Source organism: Rana temporaria, chromosome 1 (genome assembly GCF_905171775.1).
Source record: "Rana temporaria chromosome 1, aRanTem1.1, whole genome shotgun sequence".
NCBI classification, from domain to species: Eukaryota; Metazoa; Chordata; class Amphibia; order Anura; family Ranidae; genus Rana; species Rana temporaria.
The window spans coordinates 483,870,364-483,886,597 of record NC_053489.1 but is presented as its reverse complement, the minus strand read 5'-3'; the positions used below and the strand labels follow the sequence as shown (position 1 = coordinate 483,886,597).

Here is a 16,234-nt window from a genome sequence, read left to right as displayed (position 1 = left end):
TTAAAGTCTCTCATGTAAAGAGACCATCATATGGCTCTAAAGGAAGGGTTTATAGCTAATGGACTTGTTCAGTCGAGGATGTTTTGTAGCTGACAAAGTGTGGATCCCTTTTGTTTCACGCTGTAGAAGAAGTTTGTCCTCATCACCCCCTCTTTCATATGCCAACCTGATTGCTCAGGTCTTTTACAAAAATATTGTTAATAGAAAAATGTGGGAGTTCCTTTCAGTGAAGGCTCCTGGAATCCTAGAGAGATTAACCTTAATTAAGGCATTAAGGGATCTTTTATACTTTGTTGTAGGGTAAAGCTGAATTCACATTAAAAGCGCTGGCTCATTTTAGCTGTACCTTAGCTCTGTATAAGCAGACTGTATAAGCGGATTTCAGTCTGAAAATTGGTCACAGGAGTGCAAAACGAATTGCACTCCTGTGACCCATAGGAGAAGCCTAGCCAAACAACCTTAGGCTGGACTTCTTATTACTACTTTTAATACTTTTCTCAACATTATTAGCATTCTGTAAGTATTTTACTCTCATAGACTTAAGATTGCTAATAACCTATTTATAAACTAAAATAATCCATATTTTATATCACCAGGCAATAAATTACACAACCAATCAGAAGCAAAGAGAATAACTAGAAACTTTGACATAAATGTCAAATATAATTGGAACTTCTGAAACATTTGAAGAATTACTAATGTTTTAGGCAAAGGCATTAGCATTTAACTGTCAGGTAAAGCTTCACCTTTCCTTCTGGTTAGCTCAAAAGGAACATGGATACACATGACATCTCTACTGACTAGTCACTCAATCTTTTTGGAGGGTCAAATTGGGTGAATTTTATTTTCATTACCATCCTTTGTATCCTTAAATCACTAGGTAAAGTATTTGCAATTTTTTATTCTTTCAGATCTGTGTTTTGCTCCAATTCTTACAATAATCCTGCCATCACAGACCTTGTCAAGCGTTTGCTTTAAATGCAGAATAAACAAAAACATTGCCACCCTCAGTTATTTCAAGTGCAATATAAGTACAGGCAGAATGGAAAGATAAGAAAACCAACATGGTGTTCTTAAGCACTAATGCCACACAGCACATGGCAGTTTCTGTGTACTTAAGTTAAAATGTTTGTATTCTACATTAGCAATTATTAAACAAGTTAAAGGAAAGCTGGCCATTAGATGACAATGGGCTCTATTCACAAAAGCAGATCGCATGTGGTATTTAGGTGTCCAGACACTTTTTCTCTATATACCGCATGATCCCGAAACAATCAATTCACTATATAGTTCTGCTATATATACATCAAAAAGCTGAAAACGCTCAGTAAATACCACATGGCAGGTGTTAAACTCATATGACAGAATGAAATAAATTATTAAATGTATGCAGTAATTAACCACATCCCGCCCGGCCTATAGCCGATTTACGTCCGGGAGGTGGTTATGAAATCCTGACAGGACGTTTATCAGCGCAGCCCCCCCTCGGATCGCCACACTGGACCACCAGGGATGCCCACCCTGGACCACCAGGGTGGGAAAAAAAAAAAAAAAAGCCTGCAAAAAAAAAAAAAAAAAGAAGTCTTAAAAAAAAAAAAAAGCATTCAAAAAAAGAAAAAAGATGCCAATCAGTGCCCACAAATGGGCACTGACTGGCAACCTGGCAAAATCAGTGCTGCCCCACAGTGTCCATCAGTGCCACCCCAGTGTCCATCAGTGTCACCCCACAGTGTCCATCAGTGCCACCCCACAGTGTCCATCAGTGCCACCCCACAGTGCCCATCCATGCCCAGTGCCCACCTATCAGTGCCCATCTGTGCCACCCATAAGTATCCATCAGTGCCACCCATAAGTGCCGCCCATGAGTGCCCATCTGTGCCGCCTATGAGTGCCCAGTGCCGCCCATGAGTGCCCATCAGTGCCGCCTATGTGTGCCCATCAGTGCCGCCTATGTGTGCCCATCAGTGCCGCCTATGTGTGCCCATCAGTGCCACCTATGTGTGCCCATCAGTGCCGCCTATGAGTGCCCATCAGTGCCGCATACCAGCGCCGCCAATCAGTGCCACCTCATCTGTGCCCGTCAGTACTACCTCATCGATGTCCATCTGTGCCATCTCATCGGTGCCCATTAGTGCCGCCATATCAGTGCCCGTAATTGAAAGAGAAAACTTATTTACAAAAAAATTAACAGAAAAAAAAAAAAACTTAATTTTTTTTCCAAATTTTCAGCCTTTTTTTAGTTGTTGCGCAAAAAAAAATCGCAGAGGTGATCAAATACCACCAAAAGAAAGCTCTATTTGTGGGGAAAAAAGGACACCAATTTTGTTTGGGTACAGTGTAGCATGACCGCACAATTGCCATTCAAAGTGCGACAGTGCTGAAAGCTGAAAATTGGCTTGGGCGGGAAGCTGCGTAAGTGCCTGGTATGGAAGTGGTTAGGTAGCGGTCGATGCATGTGGTATTTAAGGAATGTGTACTGGTTGTTAAGGAGCGGGCGGTCACCGTGTGCTTAACAACAGGTTATGACTCATCAGATGTCAGCGGGATATCACGCTGACAGCTGAATGTAAAGGAAAGAATTGCCTTGACATTGAGAAATTAAGAAAAAAAAACTGTGTGGGGTCCCCCAAATCACCCGAAGTGACTTGTGATGTCACTGACCAGGCATGCCCTGGTTGGTGTTATCACAAGGGGTCAAGATGCAGTATTTTAGTAACGTTCTTTACTGAATGCCCAAAACAATTTTTTTATGAGAGCTTAATTGAAATTGACCAGTGGCAAATTTCTATCTGCCAATAAAAGAGGCTTTATTACTGCTTGATAAAAAAAAAAAACACATGTTGCTGCCAAAAAAGCCTTGGGCCCCTTTCACACATGCAGACCGTTCATTTCCCCAGTTCGGTCACATCTTTTCAAAGAAAAAAATGGAAGGAGTTTTAATCCATTTTTCATCAGGTTTTCATCACTTTTTCATCAGCTGCTCATCAGTTTATCATCAGTTCCTCATCAGTTTATTTACATCCACTACCAATGCAAAAATGGATGTCAGTTTACATAAGTTTTTCATCTGATCTGTTTTTTTTAACGGACGGAAAATAGAACTTCGATCAATCTTTGATTAAAAAAACAGATGTTGATGGATGTGTATGTAAACTGATGTAAATAGATGATCATTCATTTACATCTGTTTTTTCCATAGAGATGCATTGATGTTCTTTTTTCATCTGTCAACGGACTGCATGTGTGGAATAGGCCTTATTTACTGGCCAAGCATGTCTCCAGTCCTAAACCCTATTGAGCATCTGTGGGGCATCCTCAAATGGAAGGTGGAGGAGCGCAAGGTCTCCAACATCCACCAGCTCCGTGATGTCGTTATGGAGGAGTGGAAAAGGACTCCAGTGACAATCTGTGAAGCTCTGGTGAACTCCATGCCCAAGAGGGTTAAGGCAGTGCTGGAAAATAATGGTGGCCACACAAAATATTGACACTTTTGGTCCGATTTAGACATTTTCACTTAAATACCTAGGGGTGTACACACTTTTGTTGCCAGCGGTTTAGACATTAATGGCTGTGTGTTGAGTTATTTTGAGGGGACAGCAAATTTACATTGTTACGGTATATAAGCTGTACACTCACTACTTTACATTGTAGCAAAGTGTCATTTCCTGTCACATGAAAAGATATAATAAAATATTTACAAAAATGTGAGGGGTGTACTCACTTTTGTGAGATACTGTATATAGGTACATTTAATGTTAGTGAAAATCCAAAATATTGTCTGAAATTCTGTAAAATTCTATGGATATATTGGATACAAGCATATTTAAAGCAGAGGTCCACACAATAATGGAACCTCCGCCGCTGTCCGGATCTCCCCCAGTGTCACATTTGGCACCTTTCAGGGGGGAGCAGATACCTGTCTAAGACAGTTATTTGTACCCACTTCCGGGCATAGACCCTGCAGTATCTGTGGGGGTCTACGTCGCGTCCGGCGCTCCTCACTGTCTTCTGGGAAACACACGGGTCCCAGAAAACAGCACGGACCAATAGCATTGCGCAGCGCGAGTCGCGCATGCGCAGTTGGGAACCAGGTAGTGAAGCCACAAGATTCCCTTACCGAAGATGGCGGCAGCAGCACCCCAGAGCTGAAACAGAGATCAGCTTTGGGTGCCTAAATCGCAGGCACGCTGGACAGGTAAGTGTCCTTATTTTAAAAGTCAAAAATGGAGAATCCCCCAGGGTGGGGCTTTTTAGGCAACGATAGTACAAGTAGTCATAGTAGATACAAAAATATGTAATAGTTTAATAGTAGCAAAAGGTATCAAAACAATATATGGTAAACATGTATAATACAATGGTTTAAAAACAACACATTATTGGGGTGTAGTTGGAAAAGAGTGAAGAGTCCACAATATAAATACTGGGCCCAACGCGTTTCGGGTTTCCTTCTTCAGGGACCGAAGTATGTGTGGAGTCAGAAAGTGTAACAAACAACTTTTCTAGAAAAAATAAATAAATAACAATGTGTTGAAAATAATAACATACAAAGGAAAAAATTATATATATTAAACTGGCACAGATAAGAAAACATCATACCACCCAAGAAGTTTCAACGGCTCAGCACACCCCTTAGTAGGACGTCGCAGTCGGGACGCATGGCAAACCTCAGATGGTGAGGAGAGGAATGAGGACTGGCATCTTATATCAATCACAAAGTAGCAAGACCTTTGGCCCGAGGTGTCACAGCGTAAAAAGTTTATTTTTGTATAATTATAATATCCCTATAATAAAAATCCTTTCACATTGCTGTCCCTTCAATTTCATGGTTGAGCATACCTGTATATTAAAACTACTGTATATACAAACTTCTACTTGCACTGAGCAGTATCTGTGTTTACAAATCCCTGTATATACAAACCTCTATTTGCATTTAGCAGTTTCAACACATCAATCCCCTTTCTTTACTATGTCCTCCCTAGCTGACCGTTTATGTACTTATCTACCCCTGTACCAGCATCTTTATTACCCTTCTATCATACGTCTCTTGCATACTCCCTAAAAAAATAGCCAACTCGTTTGCATATCTCCCACCCCTGTGTCAGGTGATGTCCCTCGTCACTTGCCGTTCAGCTCCTAACGGTGCTGCGGCGTGCCTACGTCATTCGCGCTGTCAGGCGGCGAGTGTGGGCGGAGGTGAGAGAGCAGGACGTATCTTCCGCCCTCTCTCTCTGTCCCGCCCACTGCACATCATACGTAGTTGCTTCTCGATGCTGCGGCGTGCCTACGTCATCGCGCTGCTAGGCGGTGAGTGAGGGCGGAGGTGAGAGAGCAGGACGTATCTTTCGCCCTCTCTCTCTGTCCCGCCCACTGTATACCATACGTAGTTGCATCTTTATGCAGCTCTACGTCACTAGTGCGGGCTTCCATGTGAGGAGAGCGGGGTATACCCGTCCTCCCCCCCCTCCTCACTCGGAGGCGTGTCATGCCGACATCTTCCAGCACCGCCCCCTTTTTCCACACTGACCCATAGCAATTCAGGCTCTCTTTGACAGACTCCTCCCACCTTACTCCCCCTTCCCTCCCTTCTCCTATTTAAAGCCAAGCAGCCCCACAATGTCAGACATTGCTGGACGGCTGCAGCACCTTTATATACCTCACACTGCTTGTGCTTTCTTCCCATGTAAGTACCTTTTTATTTGATGCCTCCCAGCTAGATTCCCAACCTGTTGCCTTACATGTCATTTCCTCATACTCTGTACATCTCTAAATTGCGATTTATATTATTTTCATTTTTAGCTTCTGAGCTCTCTACTGACCTCTTTGGCTACTCTTTGATATTACAGGTATGTCTCTCACCTTATATATAAATTCCTGGTTCAGCTTTCTTCTTTTTTGCGATTTTTTGCCTCTGGCATCGTTGATATTATCCTGTCCTTTTATTTATTTTATTTTGGGACAGGTAAAAATAACAAATACAACCAAATAAACTTTTTACGCTGTGACACCTCGGGCCAAAGGTCTTGCTACTTTGTGATTGATATAAGATGTCAGTCCTCATTCCTCTCCTCACTATCTGAGGTTTGCCATGCGTCCCGACTGCGACGTCCTACTAAGGGGTGTGCTGAGCCGTTGAAACGTCTTGGGTGGTATGATGTTTTCTTATCTGTGCCAGTTTAATATATATAATTTTTTCCTTTGTATGTTATTATTTTCAACACATTGTTATTTATTTATTTTTTCTAGAAAAGTTGTTTGTTACACTTTCTGACTCCACACATACTTCGGTCCCTGAAGAAGGAAACCCGAAACGCGTTGGGCCCAGTATTTATATTGTGGACTCTTCACTCTTTTCCAACTACACCCCAATAATGTGTTGTTTTTAAACCATTGTATTATACATGTTTACCATATATTGTTTTGATACCTTTTGCTACTATTAAACTATTACATATTTTTGTATCTACTATGACTACTTGTACTATCGTTGCCTAAAAAGCCCCACCCTGGGGGATTCTCCATTTTTTTCTGTTCATCAGGGGTGTCGGCAACTATTTGAGACCAGACTATCAAAGATGTTCTATTCTTATTTTAAAAGTCAGCACCTGCAGTATTTGTAGCTGCTGACTTTTAAAAAAAAAAAAAATTGGCGGACCTCCGCTTTAAAAATTAAGTTGCGATTAAAGTCAAATATATATTTGTAAACATAGCAAACTGTAGAATGATTTTAATGTGCTGTTTGTCCACAGTCTGAAATAGAAATATGGTTAGATATATAGTAAATGTAAATATGATATGGCTGATTAAATTAAACTGAAAAGATGTATAAACTTAAAGCAACTACACATAGCCTATCAATCAAAATATATTTTAAAATCTTCTATAAAAGGTAACACTTAATTGGTCACTAGGTAACAATTTTTTTTTCTAATATTCTTCATGAGGTATGAGTGACTCTTACTCTGACTCTTACGGCAGGAATATACCAAATATTTAAAGCAAAATAACAGTTTTGTTACAGGGATTTTTAGCTACCTTTGTAGTAGATTCCCACTTATTTGTTTCACTGATGTCCTTTACAGACTGATTCTGAATAGGATAGACTGGTTCATTATAATTTACTGGTGCATTTTCAGTGTTCTGATGAGAAAAGCTATAAGTTCTGCATTCCTTTAGAAATATTTAGTAGTCAGGTGATGCGGACATGACGTGAGTGAGGGTGGGAGGTGCCGACTGCTCCATGGCTGCTAGTGGCGTCTGCCGAGCCGAGACCCCGTGGAATCCATCGGCGGACCGACGGATATCGGTGTGAGAGGCCGTGCAGAGAGGACCGCGCGGGAGACTCATCCCCGCCTGACTGACCCGACACGCATGGGGAACTCATAACCAGAGCCCTAGGCAGCATCACAGTGCTTCACGATCCCTGGGAGAATGGACTGTACTGCAGCGGATGGCCGAGCAGAGCACTGCAGACACTCATGGCGACAGTCTCAAGCGAGCCCCAGGGAGTGACACAACCCAGCGGTGGACGGTGCGATGAACCGAGGGATGGGTGAGGCGCTCAGTTGAGCCAAGTCGGGTCGGGTTCTCCTGCCCGCCCCTTGTTCCCAATACCCCCCTAAATGAGCTTGGTCACACACTGTATCTTCTAATCTTGAGAGGATTTTTTGTGTAGTGTGCTGTGCGGTCTGGCTGCGGACTCTATCCAGGCAGGATTTGTGAATGAGAAGGAAGGGGCATCTTTTTTTTTCTTTTTGGTGCTTTTCCCCCCACAGTGATTGTGTTTGCCCTGTATTCAGGCATATGTATGGCAGGACAGAATAAGGACTAGCTTCCAGGAGAGGGGGGAGGGAAGGGGGGAGGGGACCATCTCGGAGACTCCACGAGAAAGAGGTAGATTCATCCAAATTTCCCTTAAATGACTGATATTAGATTTCTCTCTTACAACGTAAGAGGATTGAACTCCCATGTTAAGAGACTCAAAATTCTGAAGGAACTGGAGTACTACAAGGCGGATGTCGTCTTTGTTCAGGAGACTCACTTAACATCAGAGTCCAACATTAAGATGTTCTCCCCCAATTTTCCCACATGGTTCTATGGAGATACAATATCAAAGAGGTCACGTGGGGTTGCTATAGGATTTGCAAGTAATGTACGGTTTACACTGGGTGATAGACAGACTGACCCCGAAGGAAGATTTTTATTCTTGAAAGTTAAAATAGGAGGAGTGGATTTTACCCTGGCAAACGTTTATGCCCCCAATGTGAACTCAGCCAAATACGTAAATAAAATCTTAAGGAAATTAAAAGATTTTGAGGAAGGGCATGTGGTACTAATGGGAGACCTCAATTGCTGTATGAACCCCATACTTGATAGTACGTCCCGGGCACAGGGGACTAATGGTGAACACTTAAAAGAATTGAAACAACGAATGTCACACAACCAACTGATAGATGTATGGCGAACTCTACATCCCAAAACGCGTGACTACACTTTTTACTCCCTTGTGCACGGGATGTACTCGAGGATAGATTATATCCTCATAGATCACAGACTACTTGATAGGGTAATCGATGCAGGGGTTGAGATCACGACAATCTCGGACCACGCCCCTATAACTTTAAGAATTAGTACATCACTACAGCAAATAAATCCACCGGTGTGGAGACTGGATGGAAGCCTACTTGAAGATGAAGAGGTTGCAGGGAGAGTCCAAAAGCATCTAGAGTTCTATTTTAGGGAGAATGATACGGAGGGGATCTCGGGGGCATCCCTTTTGGACGCTCATAAAGCGTGCATAAGAGGGATCTTTATCGCTGAGGGAGCAAGGAAAAAGAAAGAAAGTACCAGGAAATTAAAATCTTTAACAGAAGAAATCTATAAATTAGAACAAGATCATAAAACACAGGGTCAAAAGAGAGAAACTCTCCACGCACTGTCCCTAAAAAGAGATGAATACAGAGCACTCTCAGAGCAAGAAACAAGGAGACTACTTAATAGAAGGGACAGAGAAAGATACATTTGGGGGAACAAACCCAGTAAGCATTTAGCTAGAATGGTACAAAGAAAGAAAACCAGAAATTTTATTGAAAAGATCCAAAAAAAGAATGGGAAATTAGCTAATTAAACTAGGGATATAGCCGAAGTTTTTAGAAACTATTACGAAGATCTATATGCCGTACAACAAAAGAAGTGGAACCCCGGAGAGAAAGAGGCCAAAATAAGAGTAGTACCACAGAAAGCAAATTTACCTAAGATAGAAGCCCAAGCATCCGCAAAAATGGAAGAGCCTATAACTGAGGAGGAGGTGAGCATTGCTCTAAAAAACTCAGCCAAGGGGAAAAGCCCAGGCCCAGATGGCTTTACGACTTTGTACCTGCAAAAATTTGGCACCATTTTGATTCCTAGACTCTGCCATTATTTTAATGGATTGGGGGCTGAATATGAGATGAGCCGGGAGGCATTGGAAGCAACAATCACTGTTATAAAAAAAGAGGGAAAAGATAATACACTTTGCTCAGGCTTCCGGCTCATCTCGCTACTAAATGCAGATACAAAGTTGTATGCTAAGATATTGGCCGAACGCATGAAGGGACTAATGACAACTATAGTGCACCCTGACCAGGTGGGCTTTATACCTGGAAGAGAGGGTAAGGACAATGGGGTCAGGGGTCTCCTTCTCCTTCGGAAAAAATTAAAGACAGTGGATCCCCCTCTCTACTCCTGTCAGTCGACGCTGAAAAAGCGTTTGACAGGGTAGACTGGGGGCTCATGATTCAAACGCTAGAAAATAAAGGCATAGGCCCGAGGATGGTGAGGCGGATTAAAACGCTTTATCATCACCCGTACGCCAGGATTAAAATCAATGGGTCCCTATCCACTCCCCTAGAGATGAGGAATGGGACTAGGCAGGGGTGCCCACTGTCCCCTCTCCTTTTTGTTCTTTCGCTGGAACCCCTACTGGCGATGATACGTAACAATTCCGAGATTATGGGAAAGTCAGGGAAGAAGAACACAAATTGGCCACCTTCGCGGACGATATCCTATTCTTCATAAGTAGCCCCAGAATTACACTCCCGAACCTAATGAGAAATATTATACAGTATGGCGAGGTCTCAAATTTTAAAATGAATGTATCCAAGACGGAGATCCTGAATGTTAATATTTCTAAGGAGGAAAAATGATACCTCCAAAAGACATTCAACTTCTCCTGGAAAAAAGAAATAAATTACCTCGGCATAAAACTTGTAAACTCTCTGAAGAAAATGTATAGAGTCAACTATATCCCCCTGTTAAACGAAATTAAACGAGAAATTAAAACTATTTAATATCGGCCAATCTCATGGTTCGGTAGGATAAACGTTGTAAAAATGGTCTTAATCCCAAAAATAATTTACAAATTTCAAATGGTTCCAGTAGCATTGCCACAGACGTACATTAAAATATTAAACTCCCTCCTGATGAATTACATCTGGAAAAACAAAAAACAGAGGATTTCTGCTCAAGTATTAAAACAGACTAAGAAAATGGGTGGACTGGCGGTCCCAAACATCAGAAAATATTACGTTGCAACGGTTCTCGCACGGGTAATAGAGTGGGCCAAAGAAAATCTAGACAAAAGATGGATTAATATTGAATGCGCACTTGCACGGGCACAATTGGGACGAATAATCTGGAATCCACCACAACATAGAACATTAGACACTTCTACACATGAAATAACATTTAATGCACTGCGGGTCTGGGACAGACTACACAAACAATTGAAATTAAAATTGAACTCCCCATTAATGGACCTTAAAGAGAATGAATACTTTGCACCTGGGACTGAAGGGGTGGGAGGGAATTGGATCAAAAATAGAATTCAGGTTAGGGATATAATACACAAGGGTAAGATTTTGACATATCACGAGATTAAAGTAAAGATAGAATCCATGAGGCTGGATGAATGGCGATATATGCAGTTGGCGCTTTTTATTAAGCGTCTCTCGCTACCTCTCTGCATTACCGATAGTTCAAAAGGCAACATCTCTAAAATGTATAGGTTTTTGTTAAAAAGGGATGAGTTAGAGATCCCAAAATACATCATAAAATGGGAAAGAGAACTGGATGCACCTAGAGGAAACACGTCAGTAACAAGAATAATAAAAATGATCCATACCTCTGCAATAGACGTAAGGACTGCTGAGATGAATTTCAAATGCTTAACGGGGTGGTACGCTACCCCAGATAAAACTAGCAAATATAGAGAAGGGCAGTCAGCAGATTGTTGGAGAGGGTGTACAGTAAGGGGGACAATGGCCCACCTATGGTGGGACTGCACAGTAATAAAAAACTATTGGAAAAAATGTTTGCCACTGATTAAGGAAATAACCAAGAAAGAGATAATAGAAGATCCATGGGCAGTTCTGTTTCATGGGGGGGAAGAGAGTATAAAAGAATATAAAAGATCGCTGACTCCCCATCTACTCAACGCAGCCAAACGTCTGATACCAAAAAAGTGGAGGGAAGCAAAAAGCCCACAAGTGTGGGAGTGGATGCAGTCAATGGAGGAGACCTACAGGAGGGAGGAGTGGAAGGACGGGGCGGACGAGGAAAATGCCGACCACAGGGGTAAATGGGCAAATTGGTTTGAGTTCAAAAAAACTAGGGGATATATGGAAAATCTGAAGGAGATATAGAAAATGTAAGTAACATCTGGGACAAATTAGTAAAGTGGAGTCACGAGATGGTGGGGTGGGGGGGGGTTAGGAGGGGGAGGGGGAGGCTCGCTGGGTTCAATGTATGTATTCCCTTAATCCTATATCTGATTAAAAAATTCAATTTACTTTTTTATAAAAATAGATAATATATATAAAAAAAAAAAAAAAAAAAAAGAATTAGCATGAAAAACCAAAATAAAAAGGAATCATACATCCGCAGATGATGCTAAAACTTCTTCGGAGACGATGGGGGACCATCTTCCATGAGAAAGTCACCAAGAAAGTTATTGACTGAGCGGAAGAAAAAAAAAAAAGAAATATTTAGTACTTTGGTGGTATCTCACAAAGCTGAAATTCCTATTGCAGGATTTATCTAAAATGTTTTAATCTTTTTGAAAAATCAGTGCGAAAAGTTAAAGGGTTAAACTGTATTACTTATTGTTTGTTAACCATTTTCCTGTGTTTAACCTTTAAATTTTTGATGTGGTGCAATAATCCAAACAACCCAAACGTAGTATAATAATCAAATAAATTTACTTGGTTTAAAAGGATTTATTACTGATGATATAATAGATAAATACAGCATCACTGTAGTTCAGGGGAGCCCATAATTTCATGTTGGAAGTGACAGACCTCTTTTCCCAGGCACTCTACTATTGGCCCTGGGTGAACTCAACTAGTCTGTTTTTCTCCAATTCTACCTTTTATTGCAGTGTTTTTAACTTGTAAACTAGTTAAGCCAGTTTTCACTAAACAACGGTGAAAACAGAAAGGGATGTGATAATATAACCCTTACTGGAATGTTACCTTTTTTATAACAGTGTACATTTTACCGAGAGCTGTTGATTGGAAAGGGTTAAAGCTTAACATTAGAAGCCACTGAACCGCTAATGTTAGCTATGGCTGGACTAGAGGCTGGTGGTGGTGGAGGCCCAGAGAAATATTGTCATTTTGCTCCCCCTTCCTACACATGTAGGCAGGTAGAAGTAGATAGAGGTCCCCTATGGGTTGCTTCTGGGGGAGTGCTTTGTGGGTAACCCTTTATAAGGTAGATGGAGCTTAGGCCTGGGACTAATTTTTGCATTTTAGGAGACATTTAGAGTAGGAACTTTACCAAGGATGTTTATGCTGCTCCCTTTGGGGTAGGGGTTGGAGAGGGGTTCTTGCCTCTTTTAGCTTAAGGATGGAGATCAGTATGGAAAGAAAGAGAAGCTAAAAAGGATCCTGCTGAGTGATAGAGAAAAGCAACCCAATGCCAACGCATAACTATTTCAAGCAACTATTTGGAAAATTCTAATGTCATTATTTGGACAGTTCTGCTCTAATTGCTGCAATTAAGCAAATAGAGCGGTTTTGTTGCAACTACAAGCCTCCATGGGATTTTCCAATGAAAGAAGTGCCTTAACAGCCAATACCTATGGAGCGGAGTTGTATTAACTGTGAAGAGTCATGTTTACTGTAAGTGAACAGTGCAAACCTGGAGTCAGCTGTGGTTGGAGGAATAGTCACCCTCCTGGTGGCGAGAAATTACCCAAATAGGTGCTTCAGACCCTTGGCTGGTACATGATCTAAGTGTTGGGATGGACTTTGGGAACTCAAACCTGAACTGTGAGTAAGTCATAGGCCTGTGATAGTATGTGCTCTGGGCATAAAGGGGTTAAGCACCAGTCACCATGATGATGTTAATTGGAGGCCTAAGGCTGCCATCCATGCATGGTACAGTTATTGCTTAGGGTAGAACAGCTTTTGGTGCCTCACAAACTGTATGTTTAAAGGGTACCCTGCCTGTACATCATGGCCATGTGTAATCCAGCCAGGTCTTGCCCACACACACATCCACACACATACACTTTAATCTAGTCTTGTGTGTAGGTGTAGGGGTTGTTTATCTTTGCCATTTTGGAATTTTGATTTATTAAAACTGAATAGGGTTGATTTACTAAAGGCAAATAGGCAGTTCATGTTTCAATAGAAACTTTCAGTTTGCAAGGTAATTTTCCCCTTACATTAGTGAGTGAGGTAAACTCAGCTAACTTCCATCAACCAAGAGAAAATTCCCTTGCAAAGTTAACAGCCTATTTACTTTTAGTAAATCATCCCCAATATGTAAAGATGTACTGTTATTTACTATCTACTGAGCATTGTTGCAGTTTGTGATTTACATTCAAATTATTTTTGCACGTCTGAGTTATCGACTATGAAGAAACCATAATAAATGTACAAATGAGAAGCTAATAACCTAAAAAAAAATGAACAGAGGAATAGCCGGGTTGCTAAATGTTGTAGACATTTAACTTTATGTACAGCAAGTTTAAACATTTTGTCTGTGCTGTCCTTGCTTGCAGTGACTCATGTTCCATCTACTTGCAGCATCTATAAAAAAGATGAAAAATACTGCAAATTATCGAGGACACCAAAATCATTTTTTAAAAGATGTCATATCACCATTTTTGGAACTGACTTTAAAGTATGGCTTAGGGCCATCAATTTCACTTTGCTAAGCAAAGAGTATTAATTTCAATTACCAAGTCATGGTTTAGATTTTTGGCCTCAATTGTCTAAATCCCTGTATTATCAGAAATATTTAAAAAAAAAATGCAGGAAAACAGTAAAATTAGAAATATTAAAAAAAAATACAATAATTCCCCTTAATTTTTATATTTACATTAAACAATCAGCAGCATACATGTTATAATAGTTATTTTTTATAATTATTATAATTTTATTATAATTATATATCCTCCACTTTCCCACAAAGTGGGTTGGAGAAGTAGAGACAGGACCTCACTTATTAGAGCAAAGTTAAAAGTTATAGGGACAGGTTCCTGTTAAGGAGGATAGCACAGGCTCCGGACAGTGGTGAGAAGACATTCACAGTCAGTGCCCTGAGACACTGAAGTTCAAGTTAGGATAGTGCTTCTGCTGGGATTACCTTACCTTAGCAATTTTCTGTTGGAACAACTCCTACAGATGCACGCCTGCCTAAGGAAGCATGTCTTATGCAACTTCCTGTATGTAAGCCCTGCATTCCTATATTGTACTGTTGACTGTTGCTACAAGTGCCTTTTTTTTCGAACATGCCATTTTAAAAATGTTGTCCTACTGTACCTTCGGACCACCCATATATAAAAATCGTCTAAAGAAGAAGTTGTGTTGCCTGTTACTTTTAACACAATACTGCACTGTAAACACCCCAACAAAACCATAAGGCAATGGAAATAGATCCATGTTTTCTCCTTTATGAGTCAAGCTATCAACCAACATAAGTTAGCTATTAAGGGCACATAGTTTTTAAGTGTTTCAAATACTGAATTACATATTCATTTTTAGTCACTTTCAAAATTGTTCAATTTAAAACAAGATCATGTTTTTTATTTAAACTGGACACTAAACAGACTGGGCTGCCTATGTCAAGATCAGGTGGTGATCTCATGCCTGTGAGGCATGGTCCTCAATAGAGCGCAAGGTAACACCATTTAACTAGATTAGAATACATAGCATGATTTATACTTCCTTAATAAAACCCAGGGCTGCCTCTTCCTTGCTTCCCCCTGCACTACTCTCTATATTGACATAAAGTTGAGCAAATATGTTTGTCGTTCATGCCTCTTCATCTGACCATCCTTCCAACTCTATAGCCTTTCTGAGAATGATGGAAATACACATTTAAACTGCTTTATTTAGCTGCCTAAACATTGCTACTGTACTTGGAACAACTGACAATGGCGTGTTTTTTTTTTTTTTGGTGCGGAGTATTATTCACAAAAGCATCAGTATATAAGTATGAAAGGACTGCTATAACTTTTTTTATTCCAATTGTGATGCTGAAGGATAACCTAAAACCATACATTCTAGCCATTGTTACTAAGGGGACTATCAGAAAGATCAATCCAGCTCGTATAGCTGGTTTCCTGAATGAGCCACTGGGGATAGGCATGTGCAATGTGTGTGGATGAGTGTGCATGCATGCTCATTGCAATTAGTGTCACCAAGCAGACTGTTTAAGACTGAGAGTTGCAATGCAGCTTTACTTCTGTGACTGGCGATTCTGTATCTGATCTCCTTTGACATTCAGATACCTATGGGACTATAGTAAGCAAATTTCAACTCCAGATCTTAGCAGTACACCTAATCATAGTTTATCCACCTTATCCTGCCTTCCACGCATTTATTTGGCCTACTTGACAAGTGCTATAGCTTAGTGAATTAAGCCTTGCAAATGCCTTTTTTAGGGCTTTTTTGGCTTTTAAGTGTTGCTAAATGTTCTTAGCAAATAAAACATCTCTTCATTCTTAGAACCACTCTACATTGTATCATACCTAATTTATATGTGAAAAAGTTGCTTTCTTTGTATTTGTTATATGTGTTATACGTAAAAGTGACAAGTTTGCAAGATTGCAATAAAGGTTGGATAATAGGAAAAATAAATGTATCTCTGTATTCACGGCCCATATATCAAAACTGCAAATACTCGATGCTCTTTGTTATTGTATTTGTTATATGTAATATATCAGCACTTGAGACCTAAAAAAGTG

At 40.6% G+C, this 16,234-nt stretch overlaps 1 protein-coding gene across 1 annotated transcript in view; it reads left to right on the top strand.

Moving 5' to 3' along the window:
* The window catches only part of BANK1 (B cell scaffold protein with ankyrin repeats 1), a 421,880-nt gene that overhangs the window by 213,031 nt on the left and 192,615 nt on the right, over window positions 1-16,234 (top strand). The window lies entirely within an intron of this gene.